This window comes from Sinocyclocheilus rhinocerous, unplaced genomic scaffold (genome assembly GCF_001515625.1).
Source record: "Sinocyclocheilus rhinocerous isolate Xijiao unplaced genomic scaffold, SAMN03320098_v1.1 scaffold1506, whole genome shotgun sequence".
Lineage (NCBI taxonomy): Eukaryota > Metazoa > Chordata > Actinopteri > Cypriniformes > Cyprinidae > Sinocyclocheilus > Sinocyclocheilus rhinocerous.
Window position 1 is genome coordinate 407,376 of NW_015658506.1, and position 22,136 is coordinate 429,511.

At 39.4% G+C, this 22,136-nt stretch overlaps 1 long non-coding RNA gene across 1 annotated transcript in view; it reads left to right on the forward strand.

Moving 5' to 3' along the window:
• Positions 1-4,096: 4,096 nt before the first annotated feature.
• The window catches only part of LOC107722245 (uncharacterized), a 76,126-nt gene continuing 58,086 nt past the window's right edge, over positions 4,097-22,136 (forward strand). Inside the window, exons 1-2 of the long non-coding RNA XR_001637790.1 lie at positions 4,097-4,232; positions 5,648-5,826. This is a non-coding gene — a long non-coding RNA (uncharacterized LOC107722245). The remainder of the gene's footprint in view (positions 4,233-5,647; positions 5,827-22,136) is intronic.

Here is a 22,136-nt window from a genome sequence, read left to right on the forward strand (position 1 = left end):
GCAGGAAGAAGAAAGAAAAAGAAAGAAAAGAAGAAAAAAAGCATCTTTGTACAGCTGTATCATAGGCAAGACGATTGTGTGTTTATGTATGTTGTTGCGCATTATTTCGACAGGCACTATCTTTATACACACTTGCTTAGCCTTTTCTTAATTTCAAGATGCTCGTTAAGGATTTTTATATATACAGTTGAAATATATTAACTTTATTTTCATCCATTCTGTGCAATATGCTGTGTAGAAATCTTGTTTTGTCTAATCATCTGCCCTCCCTTTCCTCAGACAGTCTGGGCTCTCAGAGAGGGGGATGGGCTGCTAACGACTGCATGCATGATATTTCTCCTGTACTGCCATTAAACTGCACCCACACGCACAGTGCAATATATGTGACTACATTTAAGAATGCATATAAGCAAACCACGTGGCACTGGAAATGCATGCATTCAAACGAAGCTTTGCTGTTGTTGCACACCCAATAGAAGATTCTGCATTGTACAGTCTGTGCACATTGCTCTGGCCGTGGTGTGGAAGTTTCCAGAGCGGCCGATGAGCAGCTCAGCAGGGCTCTTTGGCCAGATCTGTTCTTCAGAGGGAGGGGTGTCAGACAAGAAGTGGAGAGAAACCTGCCTGTGTCTGAGGACTGCAGAGAAAGAAAGCTCAGATAGTACATTGTAAGCACCCTCGGTGCAGTTTCGCGTGGGTGCAGTCATTGTCTTGTAGGCAGCACATTACATTACTGTTTCCTCCATAAAAAGAAAAAGGTTTATCTTTCATAAGACACTTCTGGCAGCCGCTAGAGTGTAAAAGAAGACAGGCACCGGTTTCTCCATTTTCATTGCCTTACAAAATCACAGCAGAGCCGGTCTCATAGTATTTTTCATGATGTGTAGCCAAATATAAGCCTAAAATATCATTGTAAGCAGTGCTGCACAAAGTGAGAATACACCTGCTTCCTTTTACTGATCTGTTGTTGTTGCTTCTGCAAATAGAATACGGTTATTAATGCAGGAACAGTTACACTGTACTGTATCTTGATTTTTGTGTTTCAGTCAGTAACGTGGGATCAGACAGTGTAAGTGATCATTAATTATGAAATTATGAATTTTATATTTTTGTCAACAACTGGCCTATGAAATAAGTCACTATGACTAATCTTACTATTATATTGAACTATTGAATTTATATTTAATTTTTATGCTCTATCTTTCAGGATGAACAAGATTGATTTTGTACGTCCAATTGTCAATATGATTTTTTAAATATACAGTTTGCCTTTTTGTATACAGTTTGGTACTGAATGTGTTTATTGTAATATTTCAAATGGCCTTCATGCAATAATAATAATAATAATAAATCCAAAAGGTCCAAATACGGCGGCATCCTGAACTAAAACTGCACAGGACTCTGTGACACTGATGTGTTCAAATGTAAAAGAGCCTCTACTAATCCCATCCTTTTGAAATATGGTGCATATTAAATGAAGGTTGAGTTCCTTTGAACTCAAGCAGTTTGTTCCTGAGGTATAGTGTGATGATGCTGGCTCTGTGCTGATCGCACACTAACTAGAACACTTGAGGTGTAAATACAACCTATTAAGGTTTTGTCAGGACGGCTGATGAACAGGACTGAAGACGGGAGCACAGTTTGAAAAGGTGTTTACCAGTGTTTCTTGCACAGTGTGTGTCCTGCATATACACTGTGAAATGTAAATGTGAAATGAAAGTGTGTAACACTATGCTTTTGTAAACAACATACAATATCACTTTAAAAAGTGCAAAAACATGCATGTGTTAAACATGTTTTACATGGTGTTTTACCTGTGATCAGTCACAAAATATCATTATTATAACTGATAACGTTTTGAAATAATGATAATAAACATTTGTATTGCTATTTTATACTATTGGTGGAATAAAACATAAATATGTGTGAATTAGTGATTCATGTTTCATTGTTCAAATGGTGTAATCCAGTCAATTTGCTCCTTTGTTATAAACATGCCTTAGTCACAATTATCTTTGAGTTTCAAATATTGTAGTTATCACTCAGTAACTAAGAATGATATATTATCAATGGTCAGTTTGCCAGCATTGTAAGCATGAAATTGAATGATCAGTGTTTCCTAGAAATGCATTTTGCTGTCACTGTACTTACTGTTAGTTCGGCTCTGTTGTCATTGCAAGAGATAATGTATATCCAAAGGTCTAATATTTACTGTAGACTTATGGTGAGTAACGAAAATGCTCATTTGAGACTCTCAGATCTTATCTTTTTATGTTTTGCATTCAATGCTATAATACAAAAATGAGTGCATTTGCAACTAAACGATGGTAGATATTTTCTCAGAATGACATTTATGTTTAGGTGTCAGTTTTGGGAGAAAATAAAACAGTACTCATTACTGAAAATGCTTGAGGAAATTTGCTGCACATGCATAAACAAGAGTTACTTAAAATATCTTAATCAAATCTCGTGTCATCTGAAGCCAAGCAAACCATAGATCAGAGCTGAAGGAACTACTAATGTTCAGTAGAGGTTTTTACACTTTTTATATTTTGCTTAATGAACTCAACAATTGTCGTTTACAAATTCCTATATTATCATTAAATACACCTTATCAGTTAAGCTTACTAGTTTCTCAGTGTTAAGCTATTTGGATTTTCATGTTAACCACATGTGAATTAAGTGCCTTACTAAAAACTCTTCTCTAAGTCATAATAACTTTATTGTGTTTTATTTAGTCGGACTTTGCTCAGAAACTGCACGCCTTCCTCTTGAAACTCTGGAACACACATGCGACTCAAATGAAATGAAAACAAATCATTTTAAAATAAGAATCAAAATAAAACACTTACTAAAAAAGATTAAATATTTTATGTTTACCTGCATGTCATGTGACCATTAACCAATGTCAGAGAACCGTTAACATGCAAATGTGATGCATAATTATTACAATATTTATTTTAAAATCTCATTTATGTAAATCAGTGGTCACCTGACTAATGGCTAGTCTCTGTGTGAATGACCACAAAACTGGATTTTCTGAGTGTATATAAGTGGTAGGCTATTTTAGAAAGGGAAATTTAAAAGATGAAAAAGAGGAATTATGAATAATTTATTGCTATTGTGTGAATGATATGTAACCATGCAATCAATAAAAAACTAACTGTAGTCTGATTGTGAGTATTTGAAAGTGTAATTTACTCTAATTACAAGTACTTGCTTTTTGGAGTCTGATTACGTAATCCAGATTATCACTATTTGTGATTTTATCACTGCAGATTAATTTTATAATTATTTGATAATATATTAGATTACATTTGAATGAACTGTATTTAAAATTACCGTATTCTCCTAACATATATCAGGACACTCGAACAGCGCAGCAGAACGTGTTGGTTGACATTATGCATTAAACATAGTTAAATAAATGTCATTGCATTAACGTACATCGTCGCATTTAAATGTAAAATGTCAGAACTTAGTCATGCTTAGGGTGAATTCAGGTGTATTGGAGATGACTGGGAGTCAGGCTTAGGCCTATTCTGACCACTGAACACTATAATGACATTCAGGGGGTCGGATTTGAATATAATATCACGGAAAACAAACAAACAAACAAACAAATAAATGTTTGTTGATGCCCCTAGCATAGGCGTTTGAATAAAACACGTTTTATTTAGGCTACTTGTTCTAACTAACTTATCCGATACATGTAGCCTATATATTTAGTAAAAGAACCCCTAACCTTTTGTTTTGACACAGCTAAGAAATAGGGCCTATTATTTATCCTAAAGTTTAAGTGCGTTCTCATGGGGCGTCTCAATACAAGTTATTACAGCTCCATGAAATGCAATGGTTTAATGGTTTAGTCATAATCCATTCAGTTTTTTGGGTAAAACATCAGCAAAGCAGACACGTCCTTGTGCCCAGAGAAACCTTCAATGGCACAGACCCTTGGAGAACACGACTGACTTGTAAAAGAAACAAATGCTCCTTCGCGGTGTCTCCGTGTTTGTACCGTGAGAGCAAAACCATCCCCAATTCACCGATTTCTCAGGCACGCAAAACTAAGTTGCTCTCTGTGTTGTTATTTAGTTGTATGTAGAGGGCGGGACTCGAACTGAAAGGAACAAGGCGCGGCCAAGAACCCCTTCACACGTGTAGACAAAGGGACCATCAACACAACTCAAACATGCAGGGGAAAGTTTTCCAGGACCTCGCGAAGCGCCCAGGTGAGTTATCGGCACGCGCTCAGGTTAAGCTTGCTTCGCGCTCAGATCGGTTTCGTCTGTGGATGTGTATCTGGAAAAGTTCTCCAAGAGTTGGTGCGTCAGCTCGCAAAGTTGAACACAAAGCCGGAGGAGCGGTCCTTTGTTCAGCGGCGACTCGAGATGCTCAAACTATAGATGAAGATGAAATATGAAGAAAGTGTGGATGGCAAAAACGAGAGGATGAAAAAGCGTGAGAGTTATTTTCCACTTTTGGCTCATGTGGGACTAAGGATGGCGCAGGAAGACAAAGCTGTCAAAGTTGATTGGCGAAGGAAGTTGACCGAAAATTACGCACGCAAAGTATTTCGCAATTAATTTTAACCGAAAGACGAGTTTGTTTCAGGAGAAGCTGTAGGCATCGATCTGTTTAATCTTCCGGATGATGTAGTAGTTCATCGCGAGGTTGATATCTCCAATTATCTGCGCATGAATACATACTGATTAATTCAGTATACTTGTGCTTTTAATGTCCTAATTAAATCGTTTAGTATTAGATGCAATGCTTTTAGGTGCCATCTGCGATGATTTGTGAGCGCGAGGTGGATGCATAATGTTCAGATTGTGTGAAAGAGCAACAGGTACAATGAGCAGTCGCTCTCGGTCCTTTGTTGCAGAACTTAAGACACGATGTTTCTTTGTTCCGCAGCTTCCGAACAGAGTATGAGGACACGCCACACAAATCATCTCCTTAACTTTGGTTTCTCAGACACCTGATATTGCAGTGAACTGTGTTGAGTTTTTAAAAAGTTTGCTAAAGAGAAAAAAAAAAAAAAAAATTCAATTATTCACCATATGAGGTAAGAGGTCCATCACTCCTTATTGAAACACGTATTTTTTTAACATAACTTTTACGCCAGAAATGAGACATCTAAAGACAACTTTCCATGCAGAACAGCTCATGTTAGTATTTCTGAAGCGATCGTTTGACTTTTAATTTTTAATTTTGATGTCCTTGTGCTCCTAAAATAAGCGCTAATCTTGATACGGACCTTTGCCCAGCTCCTCTGGAGACCCGAAGTTAGTTTACTTTCTTAACTAAGTTGTCACATCTTTCATAGAAATGTGGATTTATTTAATTTAAGTTTTCTCTCCATCTTTCGCTTCTACAGCCCAATGCGTTCGATAGATGTGCACAGGTGAATAATGTATTTTATTATAAATTTTGATTAAATTGTTTAATCCCCAAATAATTTCCAGCTCGAATTATTGTGTCTCTAAATGCAAGTGGGCCTGCCCTGCCTGCGAAGATTTGGAGACTGTGAGACATATGTTTATTAAACGCTTTTTTAATAGTTAGCATTTTCACTGTGCATGAAGCCAAACAATAATTAAATGATTTATTTGTTACACTTAACATCGCATGTTTTCTGTTCTAGGCCAGCACGCACGGGTCTGCGAGTACTGGATAACTTCTGCTTTCAACGGACGCCCTTTGAAGGATTTATTTAATGATTATTTTTCGCTGTGGAATATTATTACTGTCCTTCGTGATTATTGGACTATTCATAATGAGAATGATTACTTTCAACGTATAGACACCATGGACAAACAAAAGGTAAGTGCCCTACATTTAAAACGCATTTAATTGTAATTAAATTTTTTAAAATATAATTCACAACGTCTCCAAAGGTTAATATAGAGAGCTACTTATTTTAAAACGTGCAGCTGGATGTACACGAATGAGCACTGCATAATGTACTAATGTCTGTTAGTATCATTAATTAAAGTCATAATAGCGTTACTCTAATGCAATCAGACGTGTCCGGATCAATGCAACTCTTCCTCGACACAATTGCGCAGGGGTTCGCGATGACGTCACTCGAGTGCTGCACCTGTCAGTCAGGCGTGATCGAAAGCCTCAGAGTGTGTGTGTGTGTGTGTGTGTTTCTTCAGCAAGTGTGGAGCTGGACAGCGCACTGCATCCGCGGGAAACACGCAGAGCCGCACTGCAGCCCTCTTCTTTATCAAATGAAAGTTTGGGATGAGTCATCCCATCATCTTCCTCTAACTCTTCTTCACCGAGTCCAGGATCGAGTGAGCTCAGACTGCGTCGGAAGCAGCCAAGCATCCCGCCTCACGGCGTCTCTCCGCTATGATGTCATTGGCAGCCAATCAAACGCGTACGAGCCAATGGCACGCCAGACAGGCCCCGCCCACCGCACGTTCTGTCCACGTTGGAGGTCGCAGCTCTGAGATGAAGTAATGCAGAGAAAAGCAGACACAAGTACACAGAGCGTCTGATGTGTGCTGCAGCCTCAGAGGAGAGAGTTCACAGCTGCTCTGAGGATGAAAGGATAAGGTTTTACAGATTTAATCCATTGAAATCAAGTGCTCAGAGTTTCATTCACACTTCACATGTAACATAAGGATTTAGAGGAAATGTTGCGTTGCAGAGACGATTTCTCTCTTTTCTTCTGTTCTCTAACCTGTTCCTTTCATCCGCATTATTCAGTAAGCAGATGGAGTCTGAGGTCAGTCCTGTGGCTCGTACAGTCTCTCTCGTTCTCAGTTCACAGTCTCACAGTTCAAGCGTATGAATGTGCTTTGGGAAAGCTCCAGATTCAGACCAGCATTACCAGTTGGCCTGCCAGTGTCCCTGGGTTCTCACAGCCAGTGGAATGAGTTCTCCGTGTATCTGTCTGAACGCTACGCTGTATCCAGAAAGCATGATTTCTCTTTGTGCTCACAATCGTCAAACGCTCATATTTGATTGTGGGTTTGTTCTTCGTCATTATAGCATTTTTATTATGAAAGTTAAAAATAAAACAAAGCAAATCAGTGCAGTCCTGCAAATAAACGATGCATTGGCAGGTTTATGTGAAAAGACTGAAGTTAACAAAGTCAAATTTCTACTGATCGGTCTGTTTTTGAGATGAGGCTCGGTCTAACAGTGATGCATCCGAAGCTGCAGTCTGGTGTCAAACGGTATCATTTGCTGGATCTTTATTAAAAACCACAGACATGTTAAATGTTCTGCTCTGACTGTTGGAGGAATATGTGAAAAAATTAGATTTTCATGAAATTTAGAAAAAAAAGCACAAAAATTGTACAATTAGAAGTTCAACATTTTGTCAACAGCTTGCATCAAAATGACATCTTTGTACCTGTAAAGGTGCATAATAGTAATTTAAGGGTAGGTTACAGATTACCACTCTTTTGCATGCTTTTTTGTTGTTGTTTTTTTATCTGACAGTGCATCTGTAGATGGCAGGTCAGACGTGTGCTATATATCTGGACCCGTATTCACAAAACATTTGATAAGAGTTCACCTAAATAGCAGTAAAAGTTTGTGTCAGCAGCTTTGTGAATAGGTTTTAAGAGAAAACTCTTAGCTAAGGAATAGAAAGAAGTCTTAAACTCAGAGTAAGGGGGCGGGGTTGCTATGGATGATGTCAGCATGCTTATTAGCTATGCACACAGTGATTGGCTGATAGTCTTTGTCAGAGATTTATTCATAGAAATATTTTAGATCGCAATATTATGTTGCCATATTCAAATAAAGATTTTAAAATAAAAATGTTGCCATATTCAAATAAAGATTTTAAAATGCAGGCTAAGAGTCACTAATTAAACAAGTACATGTTCAGCTAAATGTCAGTCTCTTACATGTGTGCTTCTTGTAAACAATTAGCGGAATTGCATATAAACAGCTTTTTAATTAACAGAGTAGAATAATCATAGCTGATAGTAAGACATGCAAACGTAAAAGACAGTGAGTGTTGTGTGTGTTTGTGGTCAGTGGTTCACGTGATGCACTGCAGCTTCAGTAGGCCAGGGTTTCTCACGCCTGCTCCTGTTTCTCCTTCATCTCACACACACTTCTACTCATGCCCTGCATCAGGTGTGTCTGGATCAGGCTTGAATCGCTCGTCTGACTCTCTTGCTGTTTCAGTTCAGAGTGTTGTGGAAAACTGCACTGCTTCTATTTCCAGTGCTGTAATGCAAATGAGCACAAATGCTTAAACCACACCGCTGTCGCGATGAAAGCACAGATGGTATTACACGGCTCACTGTTTGCATTGGGAATCAGCAGTCTACAGTCTGACACACCTCAGATTAGTCACTTTTCATCAGAATAAAACGTTGAGCAGTGTCAGACTCGTCCTGATCTTAAAGTGACCAGCCTGAGTGAAACAGAGGCCAGTAAATGACATCATGCATGAGAATAATCTTAAAGGGACAGTACACCCAAACATGATCAATCTGTCATCATTTACTCCCCGAAACCGTTAGAGTTTCTCTCGTATGTGGAACATCGAAGAAGATATTTTGAGAAATGTCTGTTTTATTGTCCATACAGTGAAAGTCAATGGTACCCAAATGGTGACCAAAACTGTTTACCATCATTCTGCAAAATATCTTCTTTTTTTGTTCTGCAGAAAAATATACAGTTTGGGACATTTTCATTTCAAAATGTTTTCCTTAAAGAAGCTACACAATAACTTGATTACAGTTTTTTTCAACTGCTTGCACACAAAATCTTTACTCGTCACACAGTTTCTGAAAGCTGACACTCAAACAGCAGAAGCACACACCAAATCTGCAAAACCATACTCTAATTCTCAGCCTTTGACAGACACACACAAATCTAACAGGAATTAATATTATGGCAAAGGTGTTTGCAAATGTTTGCTTTTGAGATGTGTTTGTGATATTTTGAATGCAATGCTTCATTCTGCAACAGATGTGAGGCATTTTGCATTTTGTGTGTGCAATTGTTGGATTTGTGTGTAAAGTTTTGAGAAAAAGAGGCAAAGTTTTAAAAATGTGTGTAAGCAGCTGAAAAAACCTACTGTTAACCAATTAACAGGTTTTTACTGTAGTATTTTTACAATCTTTTACCATTAAAATCATTATGATTTGTTACAGTAGACACTTGGACGCATCTACTGCTGACTGTTTTCCACATGTTAGATTAACAGTAAAGTGAGAACTCTAAAATACATGAATGCATTCTTTTATGTTTGAGATTCTTCTTAGTGTAGATTCACTTTGGGCATTCATTAACCGACTTCATGAGGCAACTTCCTGGGATGCTTGTAAACATATGTGAGAAGCATTTTCTGTACTTTGTAGACATATGCCTATATATGTAGACTTAACTCATATTTGTCTAGAAACCTGATGTTCAAGCATTTAAGCAGAAGCCTTGTGTGTACTGTATGCCGTGTGTGTTTGAGCTCAGCGCAGTAAAACTCAATTCCCCATGCATGGGCCTTTTGAAGTCCAAATGCTCTCATCACATGCACAATTAACTTGAGCTCTGGACGGCCGTCGTCATGAGCAGCTCGTCAGCCTGAGGCTATCGCAGGGTCAGAGGTCACCGAGACAGTCTATCCCGCCAGAGCTTTAAACACATGCGTTGCTCTTTTCCAGTCTGTCTATCCGTTCTCACGACACATTAAGGTAATTTCTGTCACGCTCGCCTTCGAGCAGCGTGATAGTAATGATGTTAGTCAGTGCGGTCACGCTGCTTCAGTTAGTCCACACAGGTGTGTCCAGAACGCAAGACTGACAATTATAAGGCTTATTTCAGCTTTTGGCCTTTTGTTATTTGCGGCTGCTAAACGGGTTCGATTTCATTTTGTTTTTGCAGGTCACTTTTAGCCAACACATCATCACATTTAGCCCAGATTTGGTTCAGCTCGAAGGAACCTCATCTGGTCTTGAAAGCTTTGGCTGAAAACAGAGACGTGCTATAGTAACATTCCTCGATCTGCTTACGAATCCCGTATGTAATTTAGGAACGCTTAGAGATTCAAGAGCTCGCCAGACTTTAATGTCAGCTATATAAGTTAGCAAGTGTTTATTGTAAAAGCGAAAGCTGGCAGTGGAATCGGGTTTTTGGAAGCATTTTGGCCGAGCTTGACACATTAAATCTAGATCTCCTGCTGGGGCTTGAGCTGCACAAGGACTGCAGGTTTGTCATTAGGCCAAATGAGCCATGGACTTCACAGCCCAAACCACGCCAAAGCAGTGTGTTAACACACTCGATGCAGTGCCAGAGACGATCTGCCGAGTGCTGACTGAATGAAGTGCTTTTGAAACAAAGCACGAAATCTTGGAATTCTTGCTAGATGCAAAAAAATTTTTTTCTCGCAAAATTGAAAACAGCTTGCAGCTTTTGGAGAACGAATGAATGCCCTGCTTTGAGGATCATCCCATGATGGCAAAGAGGATGCAGATGTTGGTAGACGTCTGAACACCTCCTGCTCTACATGCTCACCAATGCTGCTTACCGTGCAACATACACTGCTGATAGTGTGTCTGCCGATAGTGACGATTGCTTGGTTACCCAGTTGTTCCTGCAAAATGTTGCTCCAAGCATGTATTTTTTTTATATTAATATTGTTGTAGTCCAGAGATGTCATCTATTACAGACATGGGTAGTTGGAGACCAGCAATATTTACTTCTTCTCCATTGTTGTTCAGTCATTGTTCAATTAGACAGTTGGCGATGTTTGTCCCGCCCCTCCTCCACTGTGATTGGACGGCTGGGTGAAAAGTGGCAGAGATAAGCGCTGCATTTTACCCAAAGTTGAACATTTTAAAATTCTCAAATGACCAGAAAAAAGGGCAAGTGCTCAGCGTTAAATGTCTAGACACTCATCACGCTGCTGCCATGTTTTAATATGTGGCGCTCCCATTGAAAGCAAGTGAAAAACACTGCTAGCCTCAAGAATAAATGCTTTGGTGGACACACGGCCTTAAGGCTGGTTGGATAAATGTGGCATTGTATATTACGAATATTGTTGGCTTTTTGACGAATTGCTTTTGTAAGTCACTTAAAGTTGAAGTTTTATGCATGAATGTAAATGCAAACTGATGGTCAGATGTACTCTGATAAATGAACAGAAGCAGAAGCAGAATGTTGTGATGGATATTTCTTTGCATGAGGTATTTCTCAGAAAATCTCAAGACTGGTTGACGTGAGAGGTTGGAAATAATTTATTTTCTGTCATCATTAAAAGGCTTTTACAACATGTCTGGGAATCAGTTAGAGTACATTAAATACAATACAATACGTGTTTTCCTATTACTGCACTTAAAAAATGACATGTATTTAAACGTCATCTTTTAATGACAGGTCTTGATAACTGGGTTAAGCTTTAAACTGTAATTATTCATTCATATGCAGCTCCTGTGAGTGTTGAACAGACTCTCAGTCTCAGACTCTCCATCAGGTGAAGCTCAGATGAAAAACCTGTTCAGTGAGGTTAAAAGGATACTCTGTGTGTGTGTGTGTTTTAATCTACTACTATCAGTTAAAACATTGTTTTGAAATCATTTGAGAGATTCAAATTTAAGTGAAAATAAACCAAAGCGAAAGCATCAGAATTTGAATCTCAGTCTTGTATGTCCCTCCAAAGCGGTAAAGTGTTATAGATCTGAGCCTGTAAGACAGGATCCCATTACTTTCTAGAATAATCTGATCCCCGTGTTGCTCCCGAATCCCTGTTTCCCCCGGCGCGGGGAGAGGCTAATGTGTGTGCACCGCGGCCGGAGGGCTAACCCGCCGCCTTGTCTGTCTCTCTGTAAAAACAGTCAATGATGCAACAGACAACAAAACCAATGAGCTGCTCTCCAGCACTGGGAGGAGCGCCGCTGTCAGCAGTGGAGCAATAATTAAATGTGATAAATTATACATGGCGAAGGAGTGGCACTGAGTGACAGGTGCAAGAGAGCCATTGTGTGGAGAGCCGAGAAGCGCCACGAGCTCACGCCATTTTTAACTGTTTCAGGTGAGCCTGCGGACGAGGGAGGCTGGATGCGGCGCATTAGGTTAAAGAAGGGGCCTCGAAGCACTTTGGGAGGGCAGAGATTGCCTCCTGACATTTTTACAGCCCTGGCGAGGGCAGGCGGTTCATTACGTTCCGCTCCACACGGGGGAAGATGGCACCCGCTGGCCCTCCGGGGGGGGGGTTTCACGGTACTGACCCGGCCGAGCGGGCGACTCTGCCCCCGGTGGCCAGCGGCGGTCATGCACGAGCAGTGTTGCAGGAATCCCTGCACGGTTACCTCATTCACAGAAAGGTCACTGAAGTACAGCAGGAGAGCGGCGTGCTTTTCCTCCAATAGACATATGAAGCATCTGCCTCTGTGAAAGAAAAGAGACATTCACTGTGAGAGCTGCAATCCAATTTACAGACAAGCAGGGCTATTTATATAGCACACAATTCAGAGAGCCAAGATAAGGAGAAAGAAAAGCAAGAGATGCACAAGGAATAAAGATGATGAGATTTATATTAGTGATTTAAAGCAGGCTAAAACTATTTGACATGCTCTGATGTTTTATAATGGTTTGGTCTTTTCTTTGAAAGCACACAAAGAAAATCTATTGATCGTTAATAGTGGATAAACTGATGGTTTTTAGATGAATGAAGGCAGAAGCAGAATATTGTGAAGGATATGTCTTTACATAACAAGCTATTTCTGGACCAAAAAATCTCAGACTGGTTGATGTGAGGATGGAGATTATTTACTGTCATCATGAAAAGGCTTTTACAACATGTCAGCAAATCCGTTAGGAATTATACAGTACAATACAATACAGCACATTAAATGGTAACAACTTTTTGTGGCTTGTAAAATATTAATGATGTATCAAATATTTTTGTTACATTTGACGTCCCAATATTATAGACTTGTTTTTTCATTGAAAACACACATAGGACAGGAATGGATGCAATGAACATTTTAAGAGATTGTGATGATGCATTTCCACAGTTATTTACATCAGATATCTAGTTAATTTCATGTTTAAAAATGTCATGGTACATTTATAACACTATACTTTGTTTTCCGACCTTGGAATTACATTACAGTAACACTGCTGTTTTCTAGTGATGGCAAATTTGGCATCTGTCTCTCTGTTGACCACTGTCAATCTCTCAATATTGTTTTCCTCTTTTGTAAAATCATAGCAATGCAAATGGGAACACAAAAATACATTTGTTGTAGTTTCATACAGGAACACCAATCTAAGGCCCAATTCGGACGGGACTGGTTTTACAGGGGGTCGTTACAGAAATTGTGTTTCACAGACATACTTTGCAATTTTAATCCCCTTCGAATCTGCCATGTCTGTGTTTTTCTCACACGACCTCTGTAATAATTCCAGTGCAAATTACCTACTGTTTTTCGCCAAACTCAGTGATTCTCTGAGAAATCTAATCTCGTCCGAATGCGAATGTCTGTGATTGCCGCGTTTCCTTCTGTGTTTTGGCCAACGTGAACCACGTGCATTTAATAAAACCACATGCAAGAAGCAAAGTAATAGTAATAATAATAAAATCAAGAGCCAGATCACGTAAACTGTTAAGACTGGCTACTGTAATATCAGCGTCAGGTTAGATTACTCACCTTAATTTCTGCACTCAATTGCATAATGTTTTAATAACATATGTACCTTTACGAAAATTAAACATGGTTTTAACTACAAATAGATAGTTTAACTACTAAAAAAAATAGTTAAACTAAAGTAACCACAAATTAGCCATGGTTTTGTTATACTAGCCATAGCTTAACCATGGTATTTATAGTAAAACTGGTTATACTATGGTAATCAATCCGAATACGCAATGCACGTATACAGAGCGTGCGATTTATGCAGCGCCCATATGCACAAAACAGACCAACCTTTCCTTCGTATTCTAAAGTGTTCATGAATTATAACAATTTAAGTTCGGATAGTGCACTTTAATGACTATTTTAAAAAATGGGGGGTGACAGTTAAGGGCTTAAGGCTGGTGAGGTCAAGTGATCATTTAAGTCGAGATGAGTGGTCAGCGTGTGACTTTTCTCCCAGTTATGCAACACAAACACATTGTTGATAAACTCAGCGAGGCAGGCCTGTCAGCAGTCACAGGTTAACGCTTTTTGTATTTCAGCAACTTTGACATCTGTTTCTCACCTAAATCTCTCGTGCTTTACAAACAACTGCAACACGTCAGCTGGCGGTGTTAGGACGTCCCGTCGAGTCGTGGCGCGTCTGGCTGCTTCTGGATAGAGGCATGCGCTCACGCTCCACTCACACTCGCACACGCGCCCGTCTCACCCTCTCTGAACGTTTGTCTCGGCTTCAGGAACGCTGATGCGCTTTCTACCATGCCTGGCATGTATATGACAGATGCTGTACGTGTCTGATGATAGGGCGTCTGCAAGCGCTTGCAAAATGTGGGCTTTCTTGGTCTGCGGAGACATGCGACTGTCGGATCAGTGGGGTCCTTGTGTGTCAAAAGTGGGCACATTTGCATGCCTTCCGTCTTAATCTGTAGAGGATGGGGAGCACAGACAGGTATACGCTCTTGAGTTTCAGCCTGAAATAACCCATCAATCTGCTCCAATGAAACGGCAGCAGAACCTTCACAATCCCCGGATAGCTCTGTGGATGTCTGTGGCTTATCAACAAAGACCCTTGCTGGCCTGGGAAAAGAGTTGAAAGTGGCGCCGAGGGTCTTTATAGTTTATCTCCTCTCAGATATGGTATCAAGGCAGGTGTGTATGTGTTTAGCACTTGGGGTGAGAGAAGAATCGCTCCATTTCAGACAAACCGAACTCCTAAAGTAAAATCATGGTAATAGGAAGCAAATAAAGGAGGATGACCTCTGCAACTGTAGGCTCGAGGAACAAATTTCAGCCATCATGTCCTCAACCCCTGACCCCCTCAAACCAGTATTATTGTATTTCTTTGCCATTTTGAAGAAATGTTATGCTGCTGCTTACCATACATCTGTAAAGCTCCAGAAAGACAATGTAAAACACCTTATAAGTACTATATCCTAAGGGTGTGTTTACATTTGTAGTATGGTTCTGTTGGTTCTTTTGGACCAAAAAAAGAAATTGATACATGTAAGTCTTGGTTTGCTTAGCATTCACACTGCCCTTTTTGACAATAAATCTTCAAATACAAAATACAAGTCATAAGGATACTATCACAGCTGATTGCACGGCTTTTATGGTGTATATTTTGTGGTAGAACTTACTGAACATCCAAAACAATGCCGTGTGCTGGGTAAAGGCACTCGTTGTATGTATGTAAATACGGTGGCATTTTGACCAGTTTTTTAACTCACTAAGAGCATAAAATGTGTAAAGGAGTCAAAACAGCGACATGAATTCCTCTGCTGCAAACTGTACAGGCAATATCGCTCCTATGACGAGAAGAACCAGGTGTGCCTGAGCTTTCTGACCTATTACACGTTCAAACAATACCTGCCAAGTGTGAATGTGCCCTAAAGCCCAAAGTATACTTCACTTTTTATGTGTATGCTAGCGTATGCGTACAGTGTGAGTGACATGAATTTCGTCATCAGAATAGTACACGCACCACCCAATTTTTTACTGTGTATGCGCAGGTCGCACATGTGCATTGAATTTGTTTTGCACTAATCAGTTGTTCCACAAGGTGGCAGCACTGGCCTGGGCTGCTGTTTCACAGTAGAAAACGAAATGAAAGAGACAGCACAACAACTGCAACAAAATAGCGTGGACTGTAACCTAGCTGTAAAGCGTAGACAACAACAGATGGCCGCTTGTGTGAGAGTTTTATGAGATTGCTGCAACTTTATTTTAAAAGAGTAGAAAGACATTTTTATCGGACATAACTTCTGGAGAAATATAGCACAGACACTGGACTAAGATGACGCTTTCTAGAGCGCATGTGTCGACCGCCTGAGTTCCAGTCTCAAGCCATTCGATAACTCTCTGTGAGGAGCAGACAACTGAGAAACTTTCCCTGGCTTTAGCTCTCAGCTCTTTCATCTCTTCAGTGAATAACCACTATATATCCCCCCAAAAAAGAGCATTTCCATGGCATATGCTTAATGATGGCTTTTTGCAACATATTAGCAGCTATAAAAGATGACAGAATCGTTGTTTTTTTATGGATTTATGTGAGTGATCGTCAAAAACACACAGACAGATAAAGTGTTATTGCTGAGTTTTGTGTATGAATACGAAAGCGTTTCATCCGTCTGGTGTGGTTTGAGCACATCTTCACTGTTTACACGTGTGAGTTTCCACACACAGCGGAGTCAGCGTTTACGAGGCTCTGTGGCCCTTGTTTGCATTCGGAGAGAATGGCCTTCCTCTCACTCATTAACCTTTCCTAATGCCCTGCATGTATTAATAATGATCTGAGGAAAAGGTCAACGCATCCCAGCATGCCTTGCAGCAGCAGCACACCGGCTCCCAGCGATTTACTCTGGACGTCGAGCGCTCGTTACAGGTGTTTGTGCTGCTGCTGATCGCAGCGTCAGCCTGAAGAGAACAGACAGTGATTCACAGCCATGTTTGCTTGTGAAGATAACAAGCGGGCTTACGTGTAAATACATCTGATTTGTTCTGGGATTCAAACTGACAGCGAGAGCGGCATCTGGCCTCAGGTGGACTCGTGCTCCACATCCCTGAACAGACCAGCGGATGAGATCAGACTCACAGAAACAATAACATACATGCTTTTTACATCACGAAAACAAGTCCTACGCAAGGTCAAACACATGTAACATCAGAGCAAACGGTCACTTTCTATCTCTGCCATGAGAATGTATACGTGGAAAATTATATGAGGATGCAATTTAAAGGGAAAGTTCCCTCAAAAGTGAAAACACTGTCATGATTTATTCTTTATGTCATTCAAAACCCGCTTTATCAGTAGAACACAATAGGAGAATAATATTTTGAAAATATTTGATGGAATTTTGAAATGTCACTAAAGAGGACCATGACTATACACAGATTATGCAGTTTATATGGTAATATATGATTCATGACATATTCTGACAACTAAAATATGTAAAAATGACATAGTAAATCTATGTTTATAATATGTAAAAAGTAGCCATACTACTGTATGTCACTGTATGACATTATGAATATAAAGAAAAAATGCTCAAGATGAACTGCATGTGTCACTTTCAGTAGAATTAAGTAACAGATTCATGAAAATCAGTCATTTTAATGCCAACACTTTTAATTTAAATTTGATGTAAACCCACTTCATTTTGTTCACTTATAAACAGTGATTATAGCTGAAATCTTGACAAAAAATAAAAGCTGTGTATTTTAAAAATTAAATGGGCACATAGTAATTTAAGCACTACCAGTTACTCAAAATTTTGTGTATATGTGGCTGGTTAATATTATGACAGGTGTTGTGGCTTTATAATGATACTGGCAAGGATGCAGCATCATACAAAAACCGCTTTATTAAAAAAAGAAGAAGAAAAAAAAGGTACACTTCTACATATTTATTTGGTGATACTGAAACAAGAAATACGTAGTGTAACCTTTAAGTGTCACTCCCTGTGACACTTGCATAGTTTTTATCCAGTGAAGCTCATTAAGCCATACTACCGCTCATCTGCGGCACGAGAGGGCTGGAGTGCTCTGGTGATAATCAGCATCAACTACAAATTGGTGCAGCAATTATCTTACAATTACCTTCCACCAGAAAAAGCAAGAGTATGCATTTGTAAAGTTTTGAAACTTGAAATGCTCTAGTAGAAGACAAGGCAAATGTATTTATATAGCACATTTCATACACAATGGTAATTAAAAGTGTTTTACATAAAAGGAAGTAAAATGATCACAACAATAAAAAAAGGAATTTAAAAACTTTTAAAATTATTTAAAATTGATTTAAAACGAATTTAAAACAGTTAAAAATAGAAAATGGTTATATATAAAATACAGTGCAATCAGTTCGGACATCGCACAGTGCTCATTCAATAAATGCACAGCTAAACAGATGAGTTTTGAGTCTGGGTTTAAATGTGACTAATGTTTAGCACATCTGATCTCTTCTGGAAGCTGGTTCCAGCTGCGGGCGGCATAATAACTAAAAGCAGACTCCCCTTGTTTTGGGTGAACCTATTAAAGGAAGATTTGATATTGGTCTATAGTTGCTCAATATGGTGTTATCAAGATTGCTCTTTTTCAGAAGGGTCTTAACAACTGCAGTTTTCAGGGAGTTTGGCAACATCCCAGAAAGAAGTGAGGCGTTCACCACTTCTAAGAGATCTGCTTCTAAACAGTTAAGCACACTTTTGAAAAAGATGTGAAACTAAGGTCTGTCTCCAGAATCACACCAAGATTCCTGACTTTATTTTTAGTTGTTAGACCCCTAGAGTCAAGGTATGCATTCACCTTGAGAACTTCATCTTTGTTTCCAAATGCAATGACTTCGGTTTTTTCCTTGTTTAACTGAAGAAAGTTCTCGCACATCCAACTGTTAATTTCATCAATGCATTGGCAGAGGGAGTCAATGGGGCTGTAGTCATTTGGCGATAAGGCTAGGTAAATCTGGGTATGATCTGCATAGCTGTGATAGGCGATTTGGTTCTTTCTCATTATTTGACTTAGTGGGAGCATATACAGGCTAAACAAGAGCGGTGCAAGAATTGAGCCTTGTGGGACTCTGCATGTCATGGACGTCCACTTAGACTTATGCTCTCCTATACTCACATAATAACCTCTCCCTTCTAAGTATGACCTGAACCATTTGATTACCATCCCAGAAAGCCCGACCCAGTTTACCAGTCTCTATAGTAGTATGTTATGATCGATCATTTATTATCTTAATGAGCGCTGTCTCTGTGCTGTGATGCGGTCGGAAACCAGATTGAAAATGGTCCAGGTATCCATTTGAGTTTAAGTAGTTGTTCAGCTGATTAAAAACTACCTTTTCAATAATCTTGCTTATTAAAGGAAGATTTGATATTGGTCTATAGTTGCTCAATATGGTGTTATCAAGATTGCTCTTTTTCAGAAGGGTCTTAACAACTGCAGTTTTCAGGGAGTTTGGCAACATCCCAGAAAGAAGTGAGGCGTTCACCACTTCTAAGAGATCTGCTTCTAAACAGTTAAGCACACTTTTGAAAAAGATGTGGGAAGTGTGTCAAGATAGCAGGTTGACGACCTAGAATAAAATTTATTAAGACATATTAAGACATAGAATAACATTTATTTTTAAAAATTTAATAATAATAATATTGTTTTTTAATAGTATTTCTTATATATTTATTAAGCTGTTAACATTTTTTTATTGTTATAATTTTTTATATTTATTATTATTGGTATGCACTTTAATGATGCTGGAAGTCTTGGACACTATGACCTGTTATTATTTGGAAAAGAGCCGTTTTGAGGTCCATGGACAACAACATATGGGGTTGGAATGACAAGGAAGCTGATTAAACATGACAAAATGATTCCATTCATGTATTTTTCAGATGATTTTCATGCGATCTTCTTGACTGAGCTCTCATAGTAAAGCAGTGTCTGTCTGTCTCTGTTGACATTTATTAATGGTATGCTGTTCACCCAGTATTGTGACAGTATGCATTATATCACGCTCCCAATTACCTCTCAGCTACTGCTAACGGCGCTTCAGAAGCTCCTCACACTGACTGAAGCAGGAAAACCGGCGAGACAGGATACTCTTGTAGTGCTTTCTTCTATCAAAATATGGATTTCAGTTTGTCAACAGCGTGTTATCTCTATATCAGATTCCCGCTCTGAGTGTAATAAGCACAGCGTTCGAGATGAGGGAACCTTATATCAGATGACACTGAAATCTGATTAGTTGAGTTGATGGAAAATGATTGCTCTCACTTATTGTAGGTGCGTCACTTAATTTGTTTGTGCAATCTTGACTCCTAACACAATATAAACAGTTCAAGGCGAGCAATCACATTAGGTAAAACAATTTACACCAGGCAAGAGGTTTTTTTTCTGGTTAATAAAGCGTTTGAGTGGAGATTGGACGGTGTTGTTTACACCTGCTGCAGTGCTGTGTGGATGGCAATCCAGGTGACTTTGGAGGCTTTCGTCATGTTTCCTCATACAGGCGCATGTTCTCCAGCAGACACGTCCTAAATGAGCTGGAGTGCACTAATTGTGCAGCAGCACGAGTCGAGGGCACACTGGTGTTACAGCTAGACAGAGATCTCAGTAACTCTGTCAATAACGCTCCTTTGCCACTCAGCTCACCATCACAGTATTTACATGCATGTAAATACATTACATTAGTGCACTCCAAATGTTTACTTGATTGCACGTTTCAAAAATGCACCTTCACAAATAAATATCAAAGCAGTTCAAAACCATCTTAAATTGGAACCATTTTGTGAGCTCTGTCTGAACCAAGATTCAATAATATCAGTAAAACACACTGACATACATTAACATGAGCCGCTGGATAGTGAAGGCAGATCTGAACAGAAACAAATTTCAGGTTGGGGCGTGTTGTCACATTTGTAATAGGGTAAGTCAAATGTGTTTCAACTCTTATAAATTTATACCAGGTAGTATTACAATATTTGCTGGCCAAAACAACTTGATATTTTAGTCGTGTTGTGAATTGTTTAAAATGAGCAGAAAGTTGTTTTTAATCCTGTTTTTTCTTTTTTCTTTTTTCCTCTTCTTTATTTATAAAGCACTTTCAACACAACTCCCAGTTGACCCAAAGTGATGTACAATACAAAATAAAATCAGGCAAATTTGAAAACACCATATACATTTTGTTATTGATGATAGTTAGTTGAGACTTTAAGGTTTGTGTCTGTACAGAAAATAAACTCAGCCTGAGAAATATTTACTACAGTAAATAATGTGACAACTAGCCCCGGTCTCTCCTAACTCAAAGCAGCATCATCAGCATGCAATACGTCACTGTATGATGATGGCCAGGGTATGCTTTTGGTGTTTGTAAGGTTAGACAGGGTAAATATGTCTGTTGTGTTGTCACGCCGGCAGTGTTTTGGAACATGACTGGTTTCTGTGCCGTAGATGACGTCTGTCAGCAGCTTTATCTCACAGTGCTCAGTTTCATCTGCCTCTCTTCATGAGTCTGCTGGTGTTTCTCCACACTGTCGTTATGAGGTGCGTATTGTCTAGAATGTCACACTTCAGTCATTTACAGACAGTGATTGATGTGTGAGACACGAGGACTGTGTGAAAACACTATCATGTAATGCGAGTGCACCAGATCACGTTTGCTCTGGCTGACTTCAGGACACGTCTGTCTCTTTCTCATCCGCGACCATGAGCTCAGCCTGAGGTTATTCCGTTCACAGCTTAATTCCCCTCATTTAAACAGGAACAGATGATTTTCACAGCCAATTACAGCTCATTTCAGTTACGCAGCACATCAGTGTTGTCTATATTTAAACAGCATGATGGTGTCATGAGCGTCGTTGGTGAGTGTGGCATTTTGACACGATGGTCTCCTAAGCAGATCAGCTAGGTTTCAGTGCTGGTTATACAGTAATGCTGTTTACAACTGCTCTGTTTCCATCTGAACGTCTCTCTTCCATAAGCAGCTCCTCCTGCATGCGATGATCGGTAGCACAGTTACATCTCTGTCCTCTGCTGGCAGGAATACATGATTGCTGTATGACTTCAGCGCATGAGAACAGAAGCATCTGGTCAAAACTTGTCCAAATGTCAGATCTAATTGTGTATCTAGCAGGAGTTTCTAGGGTTAAAGTAACTGGGATGACTTGTATCAACAAAAACTAGTGTTTTTTTTTTACTGCCATACCAGACAGACAGAATCTTCTCAACAGTGTTAGTTCAGCTATTATTGTGTCTGTGGAATAAACAAAGAGATATCAGTTATATGAAAAAGATTCATCATGAAAGGATTCATCGTGAAAATAAATGCATAAATGCATAAATAAATAAAGTTCCTGAGAACGGGGCTTATGCACACGACTAAATTTGGACACACTTGACAGACTTTGGGCCCTATCATACACTCAGCGCAATGCGGCGCCAAGAGCGACGCAAGTGTTTTTTGCTAGTTTCAGCCCGACGCAGTTATCATTTTTCACATCCTGCACCACGTTGTTTAAATAGCAA